Source organism: Muntiacus reevesi, chromosome 3, assembly GCF_963930625.1.
Source record: "Muntiacus reevesi chromosome 3, mMunRee1.1, whole genome shotgun sequence".
Lineage (NCBI taxonomy): Eukaryota > Metazoa > Chordata > Mammalia > Artiodactyla > Cervidae > Muntiacus > Muntiacus reevesi.
Genome location: NC_089251.1, coordinates 263,599,522 through 263,626,084, shown reverse-complemented (window position 1 = coordinate 263,626,084; position 26,563 = coordinate 263,599,522). Strand labels below are relative to the sequence as shown.

General features: G+C 41.5%; 1 long non-coding RNA gene across 2 annotated transcripts in view; it reads right to left on the bottom strand.

Moving 5' to 3' along the window:
- The window catches only part of LOC136163520 (uncharacterized), a 68,193-nt gene that overhangs the window by 5,926 nt on the left and 35,704 nt on the right, over positions 1-26,563 (bottom strand). Inside the window, exons 2-3 of one of the 2 annotated variants that reach the window (XR_010662251.1) lie at positions 16,757-17,073; positions 16,334-16,600 (exon numbers count right to left, since the gene is read on the bottom strand). This is a non-coding gene — a long non-coding RNA (uncharacterized lncRNA). Of the gene's footprint in view, positions 1-16,333; positions 16,601-16,756; positions 17,074-26,563 lie in introns of those variants that run through there. The other variant, XR_010662250.1, reaches the window with a different exon arrangement.

The window sequence follows — 26,563 nt, the reverse complement described above, 5'->3', positions numbered from 1 at the left end:
GAGTGGGAGACGCTGTTAGAAGAGCAGGCCAGCTCAAGGGAGATCCGATGCTGAACAGGGGTCCTTAGTCCACTTTTATACCCAGGGTAGAAGGAGTGGGATGGGGTCTTGCGGGTCATTTGCTGATTGGATGAGGCATATATACTAGGTGGGTAGCTGGGGAGAACAAGGCAAATATCTGCTATGGGGTAGGAGGGGAGACAGGTTACACTGCTCAGGAGGACCTGAAATCCATTAGTATTTACAACATGGGGGAGGGAAGGACGATAAGGGTCTGGTTCTTCCATTCCTGCATTCCAAGACCCTCCTGGGTTTTATCTACTCTTTCGTCCTTGAGTCACCACACTATACACATTTGTGTATACACTATACACAAATCTCATCATCAAGTTGTACACCAAAAAAGGGTGAATTTTACTGTATCCCACATTTGAAAAGATTGGGAAAAAACCTCCTAGGCCTCAGGCAAGCTCCCTACCTGATGCTACAAGGGAAGCTTCCCCAGCTTCCTGGGGAGACCAGGGGAGGCTGGGTAGGATGTCCTCTGAAGTAAGAAAGACATGTAATCTCTTCTCTAGCATTTGAAACCCCTTTGCTCCTCAAATAGGAAAAAACAGGTCAGTGGATAAAACGAGATTGGTTTCATTGTTGCCTTCAACTTCCTGTGACTATCTCTGCCTTCAGTTCAGTTCAGTTCAGTCGCTCAGTCGTGTCCGACTCTTTGCGACCCCATGAATCACAGCACGCCAGGCCTCCCTGTCCATCACCAACTCCCTGAGTTTCCTCAAACTCCTGTCCATCAAGTCGGTGATGCCATCCAGGCATCCCATCCTCTGTCGTCCCCTTCTCCTCCTGCCCCCAATCCCTCCCAGCATCAGGGTCTTTTCCAATGAGTCAACTCTTCGCATGAGGTGACCAAAGTATTGGAGTTTCAGCTTCATCATCAGTCCTTCCAATGAACACCAGGACTGATCTCCTTTAGGATGGACTGGTTGGATCTCCTTGCTGTCCAAGGGACTCTCAAGAGTCTTCTCCAACACCACAGTTCAAAAGCATCAATTTTTTGGTGCTCAGCTTTCTTCACAGTCCAACTCTCACATCCATACATGACCACTGGAAAAACCATAGCCTTGACTAGACGGACTTTTGTCGGCAAAGTAATGTCTCTGCTTTTTAATATGCTATCTAGGTTGGTTATAACTTTCCTTCCAAGGAGTAAGTGTCTTTTAATTTCATGGCTGCAGTCACCATCTGCAGTGGTTTTGGAGCCCCCAAAATAAAGTCAGCCACTGTTTCCACTGTTTCCCCATCTATTTCCGATGAAGTGATTTTAGGCTTTTTCATTTCCAGGGTTTTTCTCTAGGCCCTAATTCAGTATTTCCCATTTTATCATTGTGATGTATTTGTTCCTTGACTTATTTAAAGGAGATTTACAGAAGCTTTCTAATTTCCAAGTGAAATCCTAGGCTGTGAGAACCCTAAGTCACGAGGAGAGTTAGCCTGAAGACCCCAAGAGTCTCCTTCAAAAAACGGAAGGGGTTGTCTCCTCTGTCAAATCCATTTCTCTCTTCTTGGATTCCCTATGCGCAGCACATTCCAGAAGGACTTTGACCTAGAGTCTTCCTTGGGAAAGCCACTCTCTGGATGTGTTTACACCTGGAGCAGCGGCCAGAGCTGCTTGCATCTCCCTCAGCGGCGAGGGACAGCACTCGTCCCTCTGTGGAAGGGAGTGGGGTGAGGCAAGACGGCCGTCAGAGCCTGGGGCGGGTACCAGGTGCTCTAGGTGGCTCGCACATTCCTCAGCCTCATGTTAGCTATTTTGGCGGTTGTCAATTATTTGACTGACTGACCTCCACTCTCTGTGCCAGGACTCCCCCCTCCTCTGCTGTTCCTGAATGACGTGCTCATCCTTCATAATTCTGTTCCTCATCCTAAAGCCTTGGATCCAGCTCCTCCCTCCTGATCAACCCTGAAGACTACACTAGGTATCTCTTTGAGCTTCCCTAAGATCTTTTGTTTGGGCTTAGCCCAAGGCTCAGCGGTAAAGAATCCGCCTGCAATGCAGGAGCAGCAGGAGATGCAGGTTTGATTCCTGGGTCGGGAAAATCCCCTGGAAGAGAGTATGACAACCCACTCCAGTATTCTTGCCTGGAGAATCCCATGGAGAGAGGAGCCTGGTGGGCTACAGTCCATAGTGTCCACTAAGAGTTGGCTATGACTGAAGTGACTTAACTTCACTTAAGTGAAGGTCTTAGCATGCAAGACCTTTTGCTTATACTTATCATAGCCTAATCATTCTGTATTTTAATTGTATCCTGACTACCTTTCCCCCACCTTGTTCCCCACCACCTCTCCCGCTATACTAGGCTACAAGCCTATAGAAGGCAAAGATTTTTAAAATTTTTGGTGCTTCTTTTTTTTTTTTCTATCTGTAACATTATAGATTCCTTATAAAAGTTTGCCAGTGAATAAATAATATACTCACGCTGGTTTTGGAAGTCTGCTTTATCAGTTGGAAATGATTTCAAATACAAGTAAAAGAAAGTCTGCTTTATCAGTTGAAATGATTTCAACTACAAGTAACTCGTATTGGCTCATATGAATAGACATTTCTTTTTCTGGTATAGAAATTATCTTGGAGAAAAGCAGCTGCTGATTGTGGCTTAGAGATGCAAGAGGTCAGGTCTCTGTGATTCACTCGGTTTTTCCTTTACGATCACAAGATGGTTTTCATAAGTGCCTGGCTTTTGAGATTAAGTGGAAAGGGGTTGTATTAGTTTTCTATTGCTTCATAACAACTAGCTGCAAACATTGCAAGTTAACACAAATTGATCCTGCAGCTCCTGCGTGTCAGGAGTCTGGTCACGGTTCATTGAATTCTCTGCTTGAGAAGTCAGCCTGCTGTCAAGGTGTCAGCTGGGACTGCGCATCGTCCCTTCCAAGCTCGCCAGTTGGTAGGACGCAGTTGTTAGGGCTGAGCTCTTAGCCACTTCTGGAGGCCGCCCCAAGGCAGTTTGCAACTGTTTGTTTTCCTCTAGGAGGCTGACAGGAAGTTGTGTCTCTTTTGAAAGGCTCATCTGATTATGTCAGGCCCACACAGAATAATCCCTTTGATTGACTCCAAGTCAACTGATTAGTAACCTAATCATGGAGGTGATAGCTCATGATTCTGCCCATACCCCAGTGCAGGAAATTATACAGGGCCATATATCATGTATCAGGGGGCCATCTGAGAAGTCTACCTGCCCCAGGAGTCACGCCAGCTGTGCCTTTCTCTTCCATCTGGAAAGCAACGGCTTCCCGGAATTCCCTTCAATAGAGTTCTGCTTCCATCTCGTTGGTTAGAACTACATCACACGGCCACTTCTAGCTGTAAGAAAAGCTGCCAAGAGGATGTCTAGCTCTTCCAACTTCTATAGAGAAGGCAGGGAAGGAAAAAGCCTGGGAATGGGTAGAATCAGTCTATCAGTAGATGAAACCACCCCGTCAAATCCCCTAGAAAACTTAGTTATAGACTGTTAAATCTAGAGAACTGGAATCTTCAGAAGCTTAAGATCATTCAGTACAACTTTCTGTTTTCTAGATAGGGAAGCTGAGGTCCCCAGGACTCATATGACTTTCTTAAAGTTATGCATTATTTCCTTTGAAGCCACAAATAGAATTTAGTAACCCTAGCATATTCAGCTTCTTCAGGAATTTAGTTTATCAAATCTCCAGGGGGAAAAGGTACACAAATTAGCTGATGATAGAGTAATCTCTCTTGAAGTTGATCACGGAGCCACATTCCTATCACATAAAACTGGTTTTCCACCATCATTCTAATCATGATTTGTGGAGCAACTAGCTTGGGCAGGAGGAATGGCTGATAAAGCAGGGGTGAAGGGGGCAAATCTGATAAATTCAGAGAAAGAAGCCACACTCTTGGCCCGGGAAGTCCGGGAAAACATCAAAGAGGACTGGCATTTGAGGTGGGCCTTAAAGGACAGATACAGTATAGTGTGAGGAGATCAGAGGAGGGAATTCCAGGAGGAGGGAAGCACAGAGACAGCAACAAGTGTGTTAAGCTACAAAATGTGCAAGGAGAGCTTCCCTGGGGGCTCAGTGGTAGAGAATCCACATGCAACGCAGGAGATAGGAGTTTGATCCCTGGGTCAAGAACATCCCCTGGAAAAGGAAATGGCAACCCACTCCAGTATCCTTGCCTGGGAAATCCCATGGCCAGAGGAACCTGGTGGGATACAGTCCATGGGGTCACAAAAGAGTCAGATGTGACTGAGCAACTAAACAACAACAACAGTTATAAAATGTGCAAGGAGAAAAGATTTCAACTCCGTTTGAACAGGCTGGCTTCAGAGAGATCTCATAGGGGCTGACTTATTAGTCTAGGAAAGACATAATGCTGGCTTGGACCTGGAGGGTGATAATGTGAATGAAAAGCGGGATGGAAGGAAACTTGCGTACAGTGATTAGGCAGCACTTCTCACTGAGTCTGTGAGTTCAGTGCAGAAAGTGGGTCTTGTCAATGCCCGGCGCCCACACATACTAGGCACTCAGTGCTTCCAGTTGAATTTATGAATGATTTGGGAGAGAAGATAAAGGAAAGGATGGTATCCAGGATCATTTGACCTTGGTTTGGAGATTGGGAGGAGATGCAGACTTGAAAAGAGGTTGTGGAATTGAGTTTTAGACATGTTGAGCTCCAGGTACCTTCTGAAACCCAGGGATGACGTCTAGGGAGGCACCCAAGAAGCAGATGTGTCTGGATGTGTGTATTTGTAGTTTGCAGTTCTGTGTGCAGAAGGTGGTGGAGGCCTTTGGTGGAATGCCTCCATTGAAGAGGGGAGAAAACAAGCCAGAACAAGAGAATGAATAACCGTGGGACTGACCGGAAGAAAAAGACTGTGGCTCCAAGAAGACGAAGGATAAGGGTGTTTAAAGATGGGAGCCAACGGTTTCTGAAAAAGACGTTTTCAGAGAGGATGAAGGGAGAAACAGCAAGAGCTTTATGAATGAGTAGGAAGGAAAAGAGGACAGCTCATATAACACACTTTTAAGCTTGATAAGAGGAAAATCAGAGATTTAAACACTATTTATTGCATGCCAGCTAGGATAAATTCTGAAAAGCTACATGGCAAGGAAATCATCTGACTGTACGAGTCAAGGAAAGGTGGTTTGGTTTATTTGCATTTTAGCATTTTAGAATGAGAGTGATTTAGACAGAGCTTCTGTCTGGGGGAATTTGTCAGAAGGAAAGGGGAGGGTGAATATAAAGAGGTCCTGCTAAGAGGGGAGTCATAGCATCTGGAGGGTGGTGCAGGCTGATTCAGAGAGGAGGCATTCATTGTCTTTTGAAGCAGCAAGAAAAGAGCTGAGAGAGGGAAAGAAGGCTTTCTCTATTGCCCCCTGTGTTAGCTCCCTGAATCTCAGTCTCCTCATCTGTAAAGCCAAGTCTTTGGCCTATGTGGACACACAGTATGACAAATACCTTCATTTTTTGCTCCAGATGCTTTATTTGAGATTCTCTTCCCTTCCTCACTGCCCTCAACCAGTCAACTGCCAATAACAGTGATGACAGCAATCACAGCCAGACACTATTTATTGCATGCCTCAAAGATCAGACCCAACTAAGATAAATTCTGAACAACTACGTGGTGAAGAAATCATTTGTAACTTGGAGGATGACATGCATATGTATACATGTATTTAAAATATGGTAGTATATATCACCTAAAGTGTTACAGGCAATGCAGTACAATGTTTATTCTATTGTTTTTTCTATTTTTTTTCGGGATTCAATCAACTCTCATTTTATTTCTTCCTAGGTTGTTTTTCTTTTTTTCCTGGTCCATTTCTCTACTTAGCTTTTAAATTTGCTATTCAAAGTGTTGACGATATATAACTCAGTTTAGACAGTAGTGTTACTTAGTAGTGTTAGAGAATTTTCTTCTATTTTGCCATTACTGGGGGGAGAAATTTTATCAGTTGAATGGTTCTGGATTCTTTTCCTGTTTTAGTAATTTTGCTTAGATGGAGACAGGGCTGGAGAGGTAGGGGTTGCAGGATTCCTAGATCAAGAGCGCCCCCTTCTGTCAGTGTAGCCAAGTATGGCTTTGGAGGAAGAGAAGGTCTGGCGGATTTCAAAGTCCCCCCCAACCCGAGTCCCCCATCCCCCACCTGATTTTCAGAAGAACCCTCTAAACCTCTTTCCTTTGGACATTTTTCGCTCAGAAGCTTTATCTTTCCAAGACTGCTTCCTCTCACCCTGCACACACAGTTAAATGCCTTCCATGTAGTAAGTGCTCCACTTAGATGCAGACTTTCTCTTTCTGGTAGTTTTAAATCAACCCTAAGTTCACCATCATGGTTTTTCCCAAACGTTGTTTACCTGAAGAGCTTCATGAACAATGTGGGAGGCAGCTTTCTTGGATTTAATATTTATTCTTCTATTTACAGTTAATTTGAAATTTGGAATTCTGTTTTCTAGTTCTGGTGAAGACATGGGTTTTATGTAGTTTTACTTGATTTCTTGCTCTGTGTGTGTGTTTTACAGGGGAGGGCAGTATGTTGGGAGATTTAGATTTATGCCACCACCATTATCTTGACTACCTAGAATTCCTCCGTAATGTTTACTGTAAGTCTGTCTAATTTGGCAACGAGATACATAGAAGTCCACTGACTCAAATTATCTCATTCAGCTTTTTAAGCTCCTATATGAGTTAAGAATTGAATTGGGCTGCTAGTGAAGAGACCGAGAAAACAGTGGTTTAGTCTGATCAGGGGTTTTTCTTGTGAAACAAGAGGTAGGTGGTAGTGGGCTGTGGCTGGGCAGCACGGCGATGTCAGTGTTGATATCTCTGTGACATCTTAACCTTTCCCTCATGGTTGCCATAGTTATGAGGGCTGCTAACCTTCATCATTACATCTAAAATCCAGTTGGGAAAAGGCAGAATGAGAAGGGCAAAAGGCATTTGTCGGCTATCAATTCCATTTTAAAGATCTTTCCTGAAAGCCCCATGCAAAAGCATTTGCTTATGCCTCATTGTCCAGAGCTGGGCTAATGACAACCTCTAGCTGCAAAGGAGAGTGAGAAATGCAGGGTGGTGGGTTTTGGTTTGTTTGTTTGTTTGTTTTCCTATTTTTTTGTTTTGTTTTTCCTAAGTACATTCGTGCCCACAACAAAACTGGAAGAGTTAGGAGAGTGAGGGGATACTGAGTAGGCAGGTAGCAATCCTCTTATCCAGCCCGCCAAATTCCAGAGTCAGAGAGTTGCGGATCTCTCACCATTGACTCAGAGATGATTCCTAGGCTGATGATTACTAACCATCTTTGGGAGGCCCTGGGAGAAGCCTAGATCAGGAGAAAGGAGAGAATGATCCAGGGACTGACCAGCTGTGGAACAGAGCCCGAATAAGGCAGCACTGAACCTCTGTCCCGGGCTGACTGACCCCTACTTCAGGAGAGAGAGAAAAAAAAAAAAAAACGTGAGTGATTTTTTTTTAAACACGTTAAGGAATGTCTCAGTTTGTAAGCAAGGATACAATTCTGTTTTTCTCCACTCATTCTCTTAATGGAAGTAATTCTATAATGAAACAAGTTCTTTAGGCGGTAAAGTCTAATGAAGGGTCCTCTGCTGTGAGTGAGGAAAGATCTGATGGGCTAACTTTATTTCCAAAATGACACTCAGCCATCTCATCTAACACAGACACACACACACACTCCTAGAAACTTCCATTTATGATGCCCTCATAGATACGTATCTCCAGATAATCCATTTTAATAACCTTATTTGCTGAAGTATATACACTTTTGTGTTCATATTGAATACTTTTGTAAGTATACTAAACCTTTGTATAATCCTATGATTCATTTGAATCCTAAATGAACCCTAAGATTCATTTAAAAGTATAAGAAATCAGATTCTGAAAAAATTCCCATACCCACATAAAAAGCACCCAAGTTTATAGACACATTCACTTATTCCAGCAGACAGAATCTTGGCATATAATGATTACATTTTGATCCACAGAAAACTCTTAGGTGATGTGAACTGCTGGTTTTACTACTGGCTAAGTGCTGTTGGGAACGATTCACTTACCCAGTCTGAGCATCGTTTTTGTTGTTGTTTGATCACTAAGTTGACTCTCTTGCAGCACCATGGCCCATAGCTTGCTACACCTATCCGTCCATGAAATTTCCCAGGCAGAAATACTGGCTGCCATTTCCTTCTCCAGGGGATCTTCCTGACCCAGAGATCAAACCCGCATCTCCTGTATTGGCAAGTGGATTACTTACTGCTGAACCACTAGGGAAGCCCCTGAGCATCCTTACTTCATCCTTAGAAGAAAAGAATTGGTAGGAGTGTTTCCTCAAAGTTCTAAGATCCTAAGATTTTGGAGATTCTTTTATTAAATTAGCATTTGTTCAGTGTCTGCTATGTGCTAAGCCCTATTCTATGCATTATGGACACATTACAGTCTAGTAATTACAATGGAGGATTTCAAGTCAATTAAAAGGAGAGGGTAAAAAATTACCTAGGAATAAATTTAACCAAAAAGATGAAAGACTTGTACGTTGAAACCTACAAAACATTGTTGAAAGAACTTAAAGACCTAAATAAGTGAAAAGGCATCCCATGTTCGTGGGGAGTAAAACTTACCATTGTGAGGATGGTAATCATACCCAAAGCTATCTACAGATTCAACACAATCTCTAGCAAAACTCTAATATCCCTTTTTGCAGAACTGGAAAAGCCAATCTTAAATTTCATGTAGAATTGCAAGAGACCGTGAATAGTCAAAGTAATCTTAAAAAGAAAAACAGAGAGCCCACATTTCCTGATTTCAAATTACTACAAGCCCATACTAATCAAAACAGTGTGGTTCATGCAAATCAACAAAACAAGACTGATAGTTCACAAATAAACATAAACACTATGATCAGTATTTGGCAAGGGTGTTATGCTATGCTTTGTCGCTCAGTCATGTCTGACTCTTTGAGACCCTGTGGACTGTAGCTCATCAGGCTTCTCTGTCCATGGGATTCTCCAGGCAAGAATACTGGAGTGGTTTGCCTCCTCCAGGGGATCTTCCCAATCTAGGAATTGAACCTGCGTCTCTTTTGTCTCCAGCATTGGCAGGTGGGTTCTTTACCACTAACACCACCTGGAAAGCATTTGACAAGAGTACCAAGTCCATTTAACGGGAAAAGAGCAGTCTCTTCTACAAATCGTTCTGGTAGAGGTGGGCCACTACCTCACACAATATACAACAATTAACTCAAAATGAGTCACTGACCTAAATATAAGAGCTGAAATGATAAATATCTTGGGAGAAAACATAGTAAAAATCTTCATGGCCTTGGATTTGGCAATAAATTTTTAGATATAACACCAAAAGCATGAACAACAAAAGAAAAAATAGATAAATTGGATTTCATCAAAACTTTTGAGAAACTTTTGTGCCTCAAAGGATATCATCAGGAAAGTGAGAAGTCAAATTACAGACTGGGAGAATGTATTTGCAAATCATAGATCTGATAAAGAATTGATGTCCAGAGTATGTAAAGAATTCCTCCAACACAACAACAACGAACAAACAACCCACTTAAAAACAGGGCAAGGACTTGAACAGACATTTCTCTAAAGATAGGTGGTGCTAGTGGTAAAGAACCCGCCTGCCAATGCAGAAGACATGAGACGCGGGTTCGATCCCTGGGGTCGGGAAGATCCCCTGGAGGAGGGCATGGGGACCCACTCCAGTATTCTTGCCTGGAGAATCCCATGGACAGAGGAACCTGGTAGACTATGGTCCATAAGGTCCCAAAGAGTTGGACATGACTGAAGCGACTTAGCAGTAGAAGCAACAGGCACATTAAAAGATGCTTAGCATCACTAATCATTAGAGAAATGCAAGTCAAAATTGCAGTTAGTTACCACTTCAAACCTATTAGCATGGTTATTACATTTTAAAAAAGAAGGAAACAACAAACGTTGGCAAGGATGTAGAGAAATTGGAACCCTCATCCACTGCTGATGGTACTGTGAAGCCACTGTGGAAACAATCTGGAGGTTCCTCAAAAAGTTAGACAAAACATCACCGTATGCCTCAGCAATTCATCTTGTAGGTATATACCCAAAAGGAGTAAAAACATGAACTTGAACAGGTCCTCGTATACATATGCTAATTTCAGCATTATTCACAATAATTAGAAGGTAGAAACAATCCAAGTGTCCACAATGAATAAACAGAAATAAAATGTAGTATATCCATGTAACAGATGTTCTGATACATGCTCCAACAAGAATGAGCCTTGAAAACATTAGGCAAAATCATAGAGATAGAAAGTAGATTAGAAGGTCCCAGGGGTTGAGAGAAGGGGAACCGGGAGTGACTGGTTACATTTCGCTTTTGAGTGATGAAAAATCTGGGGACTAGACCGTGGTGACTCTGTGCCCAACACTGTGAATGTAGTTAATGCCACCGAATCATATACTTAAAGTTGGTTAAAATGGTGAATTTTTTGTTACATATATTTTACCACAGTAAAAATAAAGTTAAAAAAATCCAAGAGGATAGCACTGCTAGATACAGAAATGCGGAAGCAAATGATCATACTTTACAGGAAGCTGCTGACTGGGCCTTAAAGACACACATACAGCTGTATACAGATGTGGACTTACACACACATAAACGCAACACAGGCACCTAAGCACAAATACCCAGAGAAGCACAGGAGTTTGTACCTCTTGGCAAGTACGAATCTACAGACACACAACTTGCACTCTGTATACACTGACGGTTGATTGAAACCACCATCAGGATTTAAGCATCTGCTGACGGCTGAGATGCACACCTGTGCATTATGTTATTGACAGTACAGTCACACAGGTGAACAGAGAACCTGTTCAACCAAAGAAAGTCACGTTCTAGAGGTGAAAGGGAGCAAAAGCCGACACACACAGAAAGACGTTCCAGAGTTCCCTGGTGCATGTGTGACAGTGAAAGCGTTCAAGGGCATGTAAATGGGTTCACTGCTTGGTAGGGGGGAGAAGCAGGGTAGTCAAGTGTCAGAGGCTAAGTGTTACACAGAAGGCAGGATGGCTGGTACGTGTGAGTGGGAATTAGGAAAACATCCCACAGCTTCTTTGTTAAAGAGATTTAACATATTATGCTTGAGCAGCCCAATTTTACTTTTTATTTCTTACTATCTGATGCCTGGATAGCAGAGAACAAGCCATACACTTAGTTACCTTTATAATTGCATGAGTCACTTCCACGGGTCCCAACAGTATTTCAGGATAGTTCTCAGGTGAAGTAAAAGAGCTGCTTTATATTCTTCCCGCCCAGTACAGTGAACCCTCCCCATTCATTGTCTGAGTTCAGCAGTGGAAAAGCGCCATGACCGCTTGGAGACAGGAGGGATGACCTGGCCTGACCGCTTGGAGACAGGAGGGATGACCTGGCCTGACCGAGGTCTTTTGAACGAGGCTCCGGTTGAGGAGGCCAGAGGCTGGGAACAGTGTTCCCAGTCTCTCAGTTGTGACTGACTCTTTGCGACCCCACGGACTGTGGCCCGCCAGGCTCCTCTGTACATGGGATTTCTCCAGCAAGGATACTGCAGTGGGTTGCCATCTCCTCCTCCAGGAGGGAACGGTGAGTCAGGAGCAAATGGTCGGCATTTATAGCTGGTGCTCAATGGGAGCAGCCGATGAGGCAAGACGGACAAGGCCTCCAGAGCATCATTGAGGTATGAGGGTAAGTCCTCCTTCCAGAACACACCTTTTATGCTGGTTCATGTCCTTTGTGGTAGCAAAAGCTGTACCTTAGCAAGAGAGTTATTCACGGCAATTCTTAGCTGGATCCTTTCAGGAAATCATGAAAGAGGCAAAGGGTTCTGCCAAAGTCTGTTTCCCTTGCCTTCACACCTCAGCACTGGCACTTTATTTCCTTACCCCTCAAGGGCTAATTCCCTTCTTACTATTGTTCAGTTGCTAAGGCGTGTTCAACTTTTGTGACCTCAGAGACTGTAGCAAGCCAGTTTCCCCTGTCCTCCATTATCTCCTGGAATTTGCTCAAACTCATGTCCATTGAGTCAATGATGCCATCCAACCTTCTCATCCTCTGTCATCCCCTTCTGCTGCTCTCAATCTTTCCCAGCATCAAGGTCTTTTCTAATGAGCCCCTCTTCGCATCAGGTGGCCAAAGTATTGGAATTTCAGCTTCAGGATCAGTCTTTCCAACGAATATTCACAGTTGATTTTTTTTTTTTAGGATTGACTGGTTTGATCTCTCTGCTGTTCAAGGGACTCTCAAAAGTCTTCTCCAGCCTCTTAAAATCCTGAATGATTATGAAAATTAGCATCTTATCCTTCTCTGTTAGGAAAGAGAATTCTTAATTTACTGCTAATCAATAAAGGACAGAAATGGTATGGACTTAACTGAAGCAGAAGATATTAAGAAGAGGTGGCAAGAATATGCAGAAGAACTATACAAAAAAGGTCTTCATGACCCAGATAACCATGATGGTGTGATCACTCACCTAGAGCCAGACATCCTAGAATACAAAGTCAAGTGGCCCTTAGGAAGCATCACTACCAACAAAGCTAGTGGGGGTGATGGAATTCCAGTTGAGCTGTTTCAAATCCTAAAAGATGATGCTGTAAAAGTGTTACATTCAATATGCCAGCAAATTTGGAAGCTCAGCAATGGCCACAGGACTGGAAAAGGTCAGTTTTCACTCTAATCCCAAAGAAAGGCAATGCCAAAGAATGCTCAAACTACTGCACAACTCCTCTCATCTCACATGCTAGTAAAGTAATGCTCAAAATTCTCCAAGCCAGGCTTCAGTAGTATGTAAACCGAGAACTTCCAGATGTTCAAGCTGGATTTAGAAAAGGCAGAGGAACCAGGAGACAAATTGCCAACATCTGTTGGATCATTGAGAAAGCAAGAGAGTTCCAGTAAAACATCTATTTCTGCTTTATTGATTACACCAAAGTCATTGACTATGTGAATCACAACAAACTGTGGAAAATTCTTCAAGAGATGGAAATACCAGACCACCTTACCTGCCTCCTGAGAAATCTGTATACAGGTCAAAAAGCAACAGAACTGGACATGGAACAACAGACTGGTTCCAAGTCAGGAAAAGAGTATGTCAAGTCTGTATATTGTCACCCTGCTTATTTAACTTATATGCAGAGTACATCATGCAAAATGCCAGGCTGGATGAAGCACACGCCAGAATCAAGATTGCCGGGAGAAATATCAATAACCTCAGATATGCAGATAACACCACCCTTATGGCAGAAAGTGAAGAACTTAAGAACCTCTTGATGAAAGTGAAAGAGGAGAGTGAAAAAGCTGATTTAAAACTCAACATTCAGAAAACTAAGATCATGGCATGCAGGCCCATCACTTCATGGCAAATAAGTGGGGAAACAATGTAAACAGTGAGAGACTTTATTTTGGGGGGCTCCAAACTCACTGCAGATGGTGACTACAGCCATGAAATTAAAAGATGCTTGCTTCTTGGAAGAAACACTATGACCAACCTAGACAGCATGCTGAAAAGCAAAGACATTACTTTGCCAACAAAGGTCCGTCTAGTCAAGGCTATGGTTTTTCCGGTAGACATGTATGAATGTGAGAGTCGGACTATAAAGAAAGCTGAGTGCCGAAGAATTGATTCTTTTGAACTGTAGTGTTGGAGAAGACTCTTGAGAGTCCCTTGGACTGCAAGGAGATTTAACCAGTCAATCCTAAAGGAAATTAGCCCTGAATATTCATTGGAAGGACTGATGCTGAAGCTGAAACTCCCAACATTTTGGCCACCTGATGCGAAGAGTTGATTCAATGGAAAAGACCCTGGTGCTGGGAAAGATTGAAGGAACGAGGAGAAGGGGATGACAGAGGATGAGATGGTTGGATGGCATCACTGACTCGATGGACATGAGTTTGAGCAAGCTCCAGGAATTGATGATGGACAGGAAAGCCTGGCGTGCTGCAGTCCATGGGGTCAAAAAGATTTGGACACAACTGAGCAACTGAACTGGACTGAATCAATAAAATCAGAATGAATTACATATGATTATCAGTAGTTCTTCTTTTTCAACCTGCTTCCAAATACCAAAATAATGGCCTAGGCTAATATAAGCTAATTATAAATCAACAAACAAAGTGTTTGGTGTTTTCTTTTTCCTTTCCGCAGTTTCATAATTTTCAGAAGAGAGTATACTGATTGAATAAAAGTTAGTCTTTAATAGAAAAGCAAGATTCCTTTGACTTTTAAGTGTAGATGTTATCTTTTTAAAAAGCACACCTCTTTGAATTTTGAAATGAATATAGCTGCTATAATTTTAACAGATAGTAATAAAATTTGAATTGTGTGTTTATATGTACAAATCAGTGGTAGAGATGTATGATTTTGCTGAGTGAAGTTCATAAAATCACTATTCTCAATACTGAAAGTAGTTAAAAATGTTTTCCTCTTTGGGCTGTTATAAATTCATATTGCATTATTTGAACTGTAAAGGATGTTGATTCTTGGATAAAACTATTACATTCTGGCTCTTCACTTTGAATTCAACTGTGGTAGAATTTCTTTGAAAATGATTTAATGTTTATAAGCATGCATGCATGGATAACTTTAAAATGAATAGTGAACTTGAAAAGCCAAACCTCTCCTGACAGTGGATTGATTTATTCTGGAAGAAATTAAGAGAAATATCAGAAGTATGTGCTCTCTTTTAGGTGTAACACAAACTCGAGGCAAATATTCTTGACTTGTGCCATCTGAGAAATGATTCTTAGTATCTGTGCATGTGATTTACATATAACTCACATGCCTACACAAAATATCCCAAGCCAGCTGCCTCTGCAGGTTTCCTACTCAGAGGAAAGAAAGCAGACCATTGTCAGAGTGAGGGAGGTAAGGAATGAAGAGCAGCAGCTATGCATGGACTCCACAGTTAGCTCAAGCCAGGCACTGAGACGAGGGCCTACCAAGAACTTGGCTCCCCCTCCCACCCGCCCACCCATCCCCACCACGATGGCTGGGACTTCATCAAGGTGCGCAGGCAGGGGGGCTGTCAGGAAGACAGAGCCAGTGTGGATAACCAGGTGGCGTTTTGTTTTTTCTTTGTGATATCTATGGATTAAAACTCTTGAGCTTTTGTTTTAAACATCAGGGGTTTTCTTTTTTTTGCTTTAAAATAAAAAAAAATTTTTTCTTTTTTTGATAAAAATATCACTTTATCTGAGGAAAAATTATATATATAAAACCTTCTATGTCTAGAATATTCCCATTTTATTTGATATATATATTGTGTGTGTGTGTATATATATACATATATACATACATATATATATATATATATATATCATTTATTTATTTGTTGTTGCTGTTGTTTTAAGTCTCTAAGTTGTGTCCAACTCTTTTCAACCCCGTGAACTCTAGCCCATCAGACTCCTCTGTCCATGGGATTTCCCAGGTAAGAATACTGTAGTGGGCTGCCATTTCCTTCTCCGGGTATCTTCCTGACCCAGGGATTGAATCCTGCATCTTCTGCATTGGCAGGCGGGTTCTTTATCACTGAGCCACCAGGGAAGCCAAAAATGAAAGTGAGAATATTCTAAACATAGAGATTTATAAACAGGTGTTTTAAACTTAAGGGCTTTGCTGGTGCCTCAGATGGTAAAGAATCTGCAGGAGATCTGGGTTCAGTCCCTGGGTTGGGAAGATCCCTTGGAGGGGGAGTTGGCAATCCACTCCAGCATTCTTGCCTTGGAGAATTCCATGGACAGAGGAACCTGATGGGCTACACTGCAGGGGTCACAAAGAGTTGGACGCGACAGATTGATTTTACTTTCACTTTTCATTTTATCTTAATGTATAAGGAACATTGTTCATCACTACTGAAGACATCTATGGCATCATTCATGATATTTTATTAGAATTACCATTATTAATTTACCTTCAGTTGCTGGAGGTACGAAGTGCCATGAAAGTGTTCCCCCTTGTTAGCAATGTGTGTGTTAGTCGAGTTGTGTCCGACTCGATCACTCATTGTGATCCCACGAACTATATAGCCCACCAGGCTCCTCTGTCCATGGATTTCTCCAGGCAAGAATACTGGAGTGGGTTGTCAATCCCTTCTCCAGAGAATTTTCCTGACCCAGGGATCGAACCCGGGTCTCCTGCATTGCAGGCGGATTCTTTACTGTCTGAGCTACCCAGAAAGCCCCATAAGTATACTTGTACATGCATTTATTTATATTAGCTGTTTATTTTCCCAGGATAAAATTCTAGAAATAGAATCACTGGAAGGCCACTCATCAAACACCTACACAGAACTGTCACATATGCAATAATAAATTCTGTTGTCTTAATCAGGGAAATCATAGGAAAAGTATAAAATTCAGATACACAAAAGAAAAAAATTTTCTGGAATTCCAAAGATCAGAGATAACTAATTGTTACAGAAATTAGTTCACCATTACAAATCCAAGCTTTCAGTCAACCCAAATTGGAATTAGTGGCTAAAAATGAGGGTTTGGTAATGGTTTTCTCTTTCACAATCATCTTCTTCCTTCTTGAATACCTGTTATAGAAAATAAAATGCTATTATGTATACAGTAATTATATATATACAAAACTGTTTATGTGTACAATATATTCTTCTTTACCTTCTTGTCACTCTCAAATATTCATGTCAAACAAAGCAGAAAATTGACATAGACAAGTAGATATCACTTACTTAATTTTGGAAATGTCAGCCTGTGTCAAAAATGCACACTTAGGTTTAAGTGTGAGACAGTTCAGGTGAGAGACAGTTTTAGCTAATCATTTCATCCGTTCCCCAAATTCCTCAGCTCCTTTGAAGTTTGGAAGACCATATGATTAGCTATGGCCAATGAAATGTGAGCAGAAGCCACATGCAGTCCTGGGCAGAGGCAGTGGAAAGCCCACTGAGAATCTCTTCTCTCTCCCTGCTACAGGGCCCAAGGAGCTGTTGCAGCCACAAGATGGCAGAAATTCCATCATCCTGGTCTTCGAATAAGATGGCCTTCCCATCTGCAACGGGTATGTAACAAGAGCAAGAATTAAATCTTTCTTGGGTTAAGCCACTGGGATTTCAGATTAATTGGGTAACTGCAACGTTAGCCTATCCTGTCCTGACTTACAGGGGGCTCACACATTCTGCGTATCTGTTCACCCTCTGCATTAAAGGTTCCAAACCTCACGGAGACTCAAAACCACCACTCATCATTCTCAGACTGCTTACATGGAATTTGACTTCCTAGCTCAGCTCTAAGGGTAAAGAATTAGAACGTTATAGCAGAGACAGGTGAGGGCTCCCTTCTTGTGAGTGCAGGAGTGATATTAATGCGAATAGGAGGCGGATATAGTTTTGGATGCTTCCAGGCCTGAAGTAACTTATGAAATAAATGTATATTATGCTTCCAATATGTGAGAAACAATAATGGTATATAGACAGATTGCCCTGCTGGGCAAGTACATTGTATCACTTGTTCTCCATCAATTAATCATGAAAAGTGATGTATGGCAAGGAGTAGAGAAGTGAGTCAACAAAGGAGTAGGAGATGAAGCACAGACCCTTTATATTCCTTTGGTATCTAACGGCTTTCAGTGAATTCTCCGAAACTCATTGAATGCTGCTTTTCTCTTCTATCTGAATTTTTTAATAATGATCATGCATTATTTTTATAATTAGGAAAAGCTTTTTGTTTTGAAAAAAAGTCACTGTTGATGAATGAAGAATTAGTCATTGTTTCCTCCATTGACCTGGCACAAGCAGTGCCTATGAGCTAGTGCCTGGAAGGCAGATGCAGGTTGTCGTTCTACAAGCAAGCGCAGCAGGGAGGCACGTCACAGAGGCTCTGATGCGGGAGCTGTGTACTGAGTGACCGCCTAGCCTGTGCCTGTTCATCCATCATCTCTGTCATTCCAGGATTATTCCCTTTAGTCTCCAGTGATATTCTTTGTAGCTTTTGTGAGTTCTGGACTTGCCCATAGATTCACACTTGCCAAGGTCTAGAAATGTCATCATGGAACTGCCCAAAACAGTGAACATCTGTGAATTTTTCATTAAATAAAGTCTCTGTGCATAGCCTTCACTTCACCATTATCATTATTCTCCAGTAAAACCAGGCAAGAAATTACATTGCCTCTTCCCTGTCTTTTTATATCTTTGTATCTCCTATTTACTTAATGCAGATAAGTATATCAGAAACCATCCTGTCACAGCAGTAAATAAATAAAATTCTTCTTTAGCTCCTATTTCTGTGGCAAGTTATTTGCTATCATTTCTTGGTCTGTGAACAGCTGAAGGTCATTTTCTAGATAAGAAATGCAGCCCAATTATCTCAATTTTCCTATTTTTAAATGATTTTGACTACTAGCAATGTAAGTTAGGGTTCATTTGTGATAATTACCATATTTCAAGTAAGTGGTAAATGAAAATCGTCTGGTATTGTGTAGGGAGGGAGTAATTTAAAGTCTTTGTGGGATGCAATTGGTATTTTAAATAAGCCTGTCTGTAGACATCATGCGTCTAAAACTATTTTAAAGGACTCTGTGGAGCTCTATGCTTTTAAATTTATCTTACTATTATAGTCATTTTACTAGCTAGGGAACTGCAGCCATCTATCCCTGGCTGTCTCTTTCTGACACCCACAGATGTATCCACCCACATGCTCACCCACTTAAACCTACACTCTGACTCACATTCAAAACGATTGTCAAAAAATCCCCACTCCTTGTCTAACTAAAGTGTTCCTTTCAAACACATGCTACTTGTTTGATCTATTTCCATGTATCTGTGAGTCAGCTGAGTCTTGTCTGATCTACCAGTAGACTAGAACCTACATGTATGTTTTTTCATATGGATTTGGCAAACCTGATACATAATCTAGCTTACTGAAATCATAAAAGCACAGTGAACTGTTTTTTTGCTAACAATACTTGTGACACCAAATCTGTGGGTGTTTTCCTCACACTAACCAACTTGCCAACTCTCCAGATATCAGCGAGGTGCCCGACAATTTAGTTCTGACAGTAGCTACCAGTCAATGCAGACCCAACAGGTTAAGGACTCATTCCCACAAGACTACCCCCACTTTAGACAGCTGTCTCACGTCCCAGGGCACCTGTACTTCTGACTGACAGGCTGTAAATTGAGCGTTCCCATTAGCTCCCCCTTCAGGTTTCATAATTTGTTTGAACAGCTCACAGAAATCACAAATAGTTTACTTGCTATTACCAGTTTATGACAAAGGATACAACTCAGGAACAACCAACTGGAAGAAATGCACTAGACAAGGTGTAGGATTGTGGTAGGGGAATGATGTCACAGAGCTCTCTAGGAACACCACCCCCCAACACCTCCATGTGTTCACTCATTAGGAAGCTCTCTGAACTTTATCATTTAGGGAATTTAATGGTGGCTCCATACATGGTTATGATTGATTAAATCATGCCTACCAAGAGTCACCTTATTAACATATACAACACAGGTATGATTGAAAGGAGTTGTTATTGATTTCTTGGATACAAGACAAAGTTTTTTTTTTTTACTTTAATACATCTTTATTTATTTATTCCTTCTCTGATATACTTCCTTTTGTTATGTAGACTGAGTTTTTGACCCATAAACAAGACAAAATTCTAAAAAAGTGCTGCTGCTAAGTTCAGTGGGCTCAGCTGCTAAAGAATCCGCCTGCAATGTGGGAGACCTGGGTTTGATCCCTGGGTTGGGAAGATCCCCTGGATGAGGGAAAGGCTACCCACTGCAGTGTTCTGGCCTGGAGAATCCCACGGACTGTATAGAACATGGGGTCACAAACAGTTGGGCAAAAATTAGGGGCTTTCACTTCACTCACTTCAGTGAGTTCAACTGTCACTGCCTGGCTGACTCGATGTCCTTTTTAAAATGTGCCAGCAAATCTGGGAACCCTAGTAGGGGTCATAGGAAAAGGGCAGGTAGTTTGGCTTTGCAGGAGGACTGGCCTCTTTGCCTGATTACCTCTCCATTCCTTGGTTCCTTTTCAAATCAGGGCCAGACAGAAAAACACCACCCTTCCACCACTACCATCGCCTTGTCTTCAGAGCATTTCTAACAGGAGCTGACTTCCCACGGACTCAGATCATCTGAGTCATGGGTTCTAGGGCCTAAGTCTAACAGGAAACTAATATGTACCAAAAATATCTATCAGAATAAAAACAATTGTTTTTTATTTGCTTGAGGGGGTAAAGAAGGGCATTTAATACAACAGTCAACATCATGGTGCAGAATTTAAACAATTTGAGGTAAATATTTGCTCAACAAGAAATATGTTTCCATTTTTAACCACTCTTTTCTTGTGACCCCTGTGTAGATTGCAACTGAGAGAACTATCTATAGGGAACAGAACATTTTCACAAGTAGCATATGAATTTTTCAACGCATTCAAAATACAGATTGGGCTGAGGTTATCAAAATAGAATTATATTTCAAAATAAGAAGTACTGTGAGTCAGGACAGTCACACCAATTATAGCAACCTTGTTTCTGAAAGACATAATGCTTGGGCCAGCCTCCATGGTAGCAAAGCAGTATTTTATCAAAATGGTGTAATTACGAATGTGTGGCAATATTTTAACCCCTCCTCCCAAGGGTTCCACAATGCTTTTTTAACATGTTTATAAATGTTTGCTTTCATGCCATTTTAGGGGGAGCTTCCCATACGAACATTTGGCTTCCGGTGAGTCATCCCCAGTTTGGTTCACAGCCAAAAGCTGCCTGCTTGGCTCTCAATGAATATTGGGCTCAGAGACTCCCTCATCTTTAAAATTGATTTAAATGAAGATGGAAAAGGTGATAGAAGGAGAAAGACATATTCAGATAAATATAAGAACACTCTTGTTTCCTTACAAGAGTTTGACAGCTATGCACCATAATCTAACTACTCTTTAAGCTTAGCAAAATGCCCGGGTTATGGTGGATTTGTGTTTGGCCTTTTAATAAAACATCTGGATAATTTTACCTGGTGTTACATTTTTCGAGTCATCATGCATATTTTCTAGCTAAGAACATCTCAGAATTCAAACTACCAACCTGAAATTTTACTTTTATTGTTGCAATTATGGTTATTGGATCCTAAAACCATCAACAAAAATGAAACTGGAAGGATAAATCCCTTCCTACCCACCCCCGATCTGAGCCACCAGGGAAGTTCTCTTGAGAAACCTGTATGCAGGTCAGGAAGCAACAGTTAGAACTGGACATGGACCAACAGACTGGTTCCAAATATGAAAAGGAGTACGTTAAGGCTGTATATTGTCACCCTGCTTATTTAACTTATATGCAGAGTACATCATGAGAAACGCTGGGCTGGAAGAAGCACAGGCTGGAATCAAGATTGCCGGGAGAAATATCAATAACCTCAGATATGCAGATGACACCACCCTTATGGCAGAAAGTGAAGAGGAACTAAAAAGCCTCTTGATGAAAGTGAAAGAGGAGAGCGAAAAAGTTGGCTTAAAGCTCAACATTCAGAAAACTAAGATCATGGCATCTGATTCCATCACTTCATGGGAAATAGATGGGAAACAGTGGAAGCAGTGTCAGACTTTACTTTTTTGGGGCCCAAAATCACTGCAGATGGTGATTGCAGCCATGAAATTAAAAGACACTTACTCCTTGGAAGGAAAGTTATGACCAACCTAGATATAGCATATTAAAAAGCAGAGACATTACCTTGCCAACAAAGGTCCGTCTAGTCAAGGCTATGGTTTTTCCAGTAGTCATGTATGGATGTGAGAGTTGGACTGTGAAGAAAGCTCAGTGCCAAGGAATTGATGCTTTTGAACTATGGTGTTGGAGAAGACTCTTGCGAGTCCCTTGAAGTGCAAGGAGATCCAACCAATCCATCCTAAAGGAGATCAATCCTGAGTGTTCATTGGGAGGACTGATGTTGAAGCTGAAACCCCAATACTTTGGCCACCTGATGCAAAGAGCTGACTCATTGCAAAAGCCCCTGTTGCTGGGAAAGATTGAGGGCAGGAGGAGAAGGGGACAACAGAGGATGAGATGGTTGGATAGCATCACCAACTCAATGGACATGGGTTTGGGTGGACTCCGGGAGTTGGTGATGGACAGGGAGGCCTGGCGTGCTGCGGTTCATGGGGTCACAAAGAGTTGGACTGAGTGACTGAACTGAACCTGCCCCCCAACATTAGAATTGAAGAAAATAAAGGTCCTTAGGTGAGATTAACTCTCTTCTGAACTAAAATAGCAAAACTTTTCTTTATGTAAATAAGGAAGCTACTGTTATTAAGCATATGAACTAGCACTGATTCCCTCTGTAGTTCCATTTCCAAAGGGCAAAACTTGGGAGTTGGAGTGAGACAGTACAGATCTTGGTGGGTAGATATCAACATGGAAAGAAAAGAAATTAAAAATTGCTGTGCATAATAATGGGAATTATAGGTTTTCTTTTAAAAACAATTAAATACCTTACAAATTAAGTAGAATATACTATTTATTCTTCCTTATTGGATTAAGAAGGATTGTAGACACTAGCCCCCTATATCTTGAATTGCATGCTATGTTCCCACCTATGTTTGCGTATTACGTAGTAAATGCTTAGGAATGATCTTTGTGCTCTCTTACCTTCTATAAAAATTCTTCCATTTTTCTTGAATGTATACTTCTTTCTGTCTACATTTCATTTTCCCCAGTTTTCATATGGACTTGGATATAAAACTGTATCACTTTCTTCTTTAAGAAAAATGATTCTGTTCATATATTGATGAATGACAACAGTCATTTAGCTTTAGTATGAAAGAGACAAAAGGAGTGATGAGAACTTTGACAAAATACAAAAGTATATGCCCCATCTGAAATGAGTATCTAATTCTAAGCATCAGAAAAAATGGCAATAGCCAGATCTTCCAAGTTTTCAAAAGGAAAGTCTGAAAGTATTTAAAATTTTACAACTAGTTCAATTCTTTAAAAACAAGCAATTCCATTTTAAGAGGCTCAAAATACCAATAATTACCACTGGAAAACATGGGACATTAAATATGTATACTTCAACCCACACTGGGGGCAGAGAGATACAGAAGGGACTGAGAAACTTGGTGTCCTTCATGGCCTGTCTTCCACCTTTCAGCTCATCACCAACACATACACTGCTCCAAGGGACCACTGAGGGATCCTCTTGTGGGAGCCTTTCCCTAATTTGCTCCAAAGTGAACACTTCACATTTGAATTCATTCATACTGGAAGCGATGGAAAAATCTTAGGAGCAATTACAAGAATAACAAAAGTAAACATATTGAGAGTCACTATTCTTTCACTCAGCAAATATTTACAGACTGTCTTCTATGTACTAGAACTATAAAGTTTCTGTGACATGTTAAGCACTATGTAGACACTGGAAATAAATCAGTTTTAAAAAGGCAAAAGAGCCCCCTTGCAGAAATTATATCCATTGGGAAGATAGACGATAAATAAAAATGAGTAAGTATGATATGTGCTAGGTTAGATGGTGATAAATGCCATGGAGAAAACTAGGGTAGGAAGAGTTCATTTCTCTGGGTCCCCCACGTGTAATTGGAATGGACATGCTTGGTAACTGGCAGAACCTCCAGTATAAGATCTCTTGTACTATGGGATAAAAGCTGTATTAGTTGGGAAGACCAAGTGAAATATCTAACATTTGCTCCCTCACTGAGATAATAAATTAAAAACAGTATCACATCCTGGGGAAAGTGGGAAAGATTAGTGTTACCCTTTAAGATCTGAAGAATATAGGATGATATTCCTCATTTATCCCCATTTAATTCACTAGTCTTGCCCTGACAAAATTGTCTGATCCTGGAGAATACTAAGCTCAACTGAATAGTTGCCCTAGTTACAGTTGCTATGCCAGATGTAATATCTCTGCTGGAACACATTAATATGGCCTCAGGGACCTCGTGTTGACTTGCTAATGCCTTCATTTCCACTCCGATCAAGTAAAGGGGGGCTTCCCTGGTAGCTCAGCTGGTAAAGGATCTGCCTGCAATACAGGACACCTCGCTTCGATTTCTGGTTTGGGAAGATCCCCTGGAGAAGGGATAGAGTACCCACTCCAGTATTCTTGGGCCCCTGGTGGCTCAGAGAGTAAAGAATCTGCTTGCAATGTGGGAGACCTGGGTCTGATCCCTGGATTGGGAAGATCCCCTGGAGGAGGGCATGGCTACCCACTTCAGTATTCTTGCCTGGAGAATCCCCATGGACAGGGAAGCCTGGCGGGCTACAGTATACAGGGTCACAAAGAGTCGGACACAGCTGAGCGACTAAGGACAGCTCAGCACGAAAAAAGGTAGCAGATACCCATTAATAACACAGGCATTTTCTTTTTCCTTCAGTCATGATGTAGCCCTAAGAAACCTGGACATCCTGCATATCATCACAGAGGTCCACTATCGTAGAGGTATCATGCGTGGTGGTTTGCAAGTATGCCCACAAATCCTTTGGTATCTCTTCCTTCAGGAGGTGGAGCTTAATTTCTCTTCCCTTGAGTGTGGACTGGACTTAGTGACTAACAAATAGAGTGGTGCAGCGTGATGATGTGTGACTTCCGAGACATTCAGCTCCATTCCTTGCTCTCTCTAGGGTCACCTGCTATGAGAGAAGTCAGGTTCCATGTGATAAGGACTCTGAATTAGCCCTACAGAGAGATTCATGTGGAAAGGAGCTGAGTCCTACTGCCAAAAGCCATTGAAGTGAGCCATCATATTAAATAAAAGCATATCCTCTAGCCCAGTCAAACCTTCAGATGACTCAGCATCTTGCCTGTAACCTCATGGGAGACCTTGAACCAGAATCACTCAAGTATGCCACTCCTGAATTCCTGACCTACAAAAACTGTGAGATAATAAACATTTACTGTTTTAACCTGATGTGTCATTTCAGAGACAGCAACAGATAACCACCCCATTAGGTTAATCAGAACAAGTGATTAAGCTGTGGCAAGAATGTTAGAGGCCTTGTCAAGAGGCATGTGCTCTAGAGGGTAAAAGATACATCCAAAGAAGATTCAGCAGTTCTTCTTATCAATGTCCAGTGAACTGGGACAGGCCAGACACCCCACCACTAAGAAGCATAGTGCCCAGTGGGCTCTTGGGGTTCTGGAGTCAGCATCTTCAGCACTTGGAAATACTCCATTTCCTGAGTGGGGTCCAGAATAGGAAAAAGCTCGGAAGAAGTCTCAGGTCATGGTGCAAGGAGTCCTGCTCCTTGAATCATATAGCCTAGCAGAACTATGCTATTAGAGACTTCTGTGATGGGAAAATAAATTTTGTGGCCCTAGTAAGAGAATCATGTAGAGTTCTGGAACAGTGTTATGCCATTTGCAGCAGAGACCATTCAAAAAGTAGTCCCTAATGTGATACTGTGCCCTGGTAGAGACAGAGAACTTGATCTTGGAATATCCAGTAACAATGACACCAGAATTGTTCATCATAAGGTGTGTTCTATCAGATCCACTAAATCATAATGTCATGTGGGCCCCAGCATAATTCTAGAAAGACTGAAGTGATACATGTAGGATTGGTCCTGAGCAGGGTCAGAGGACAAGGAAGCAGCATAAGCAGATGGTTCAGATTCCTGTGTCATCCACACTATGGCACTGTTTCCCCTTCCTCAGTTTACACATATGCTTGTTTTAGGGGTGGGAGGCAGGGAGATTCCCTACCTTTCTTTATGACAAGCTCTTGGAAAAGAAAAAACCTGTGCTTGGTGTACAGATGGGTCTGCTTGGTATGTGTAAGTCAGAAATGGACTGCTACATTAGAACCCCATTCAAACATGGCCCTAGAAAACAATAGTGAAAGGCAACTTTTCCAATAGGAAAAGATCTGTGGTATACCTGGACATCTACCTTGTGTGGAAAGAAAAGCAGCCTGAAATAAAAATATATATGGGATGCATGTCAGTAATGAATAGTGTGGCTGTTTACTTTGGAGTTTGGAAAGAGAAAGATTAGAAAATTGAAAATGATTCTAGGGATGAGGCATGTGGATGGACCTGGGGGAGTCCATTTCTCCAGCTTCTGGAAGCATTGAAGGAGTCCCATCTAGAAGATATTTTTTTAAAACCTTCACATCTCAATTATAAGGAAAGAATCCAATTTTTAATGATTTGAACATACTATTGAAAAAAGATACATGAATGACAAGCTCGTGTAAAGATGTTCATCATCATTAGTCATTAGGGAATTGCAAATTAAAACCAAAATGAACCACTATTTCACAGTTATGAGGATAGCTGAAATTAAAAGACTGAGTACACTGTATATGTAAAACTAATACAATATAATCTGTCAATTATATCTCAATTAAAAAAATTTTTTTAAAGACTGAGCACATCAAGTGTTTGTGCTGATATAGAGGAACTGGAGCTCTCATACACTTCTGGTGAGAATGTAAAATACTTTGGAAAATAATTTGGCCATGCCTTTAAAAGTTAAACCATTACCTACTATACAAAACCCAGCCCTTTTCACCTCTAGTTA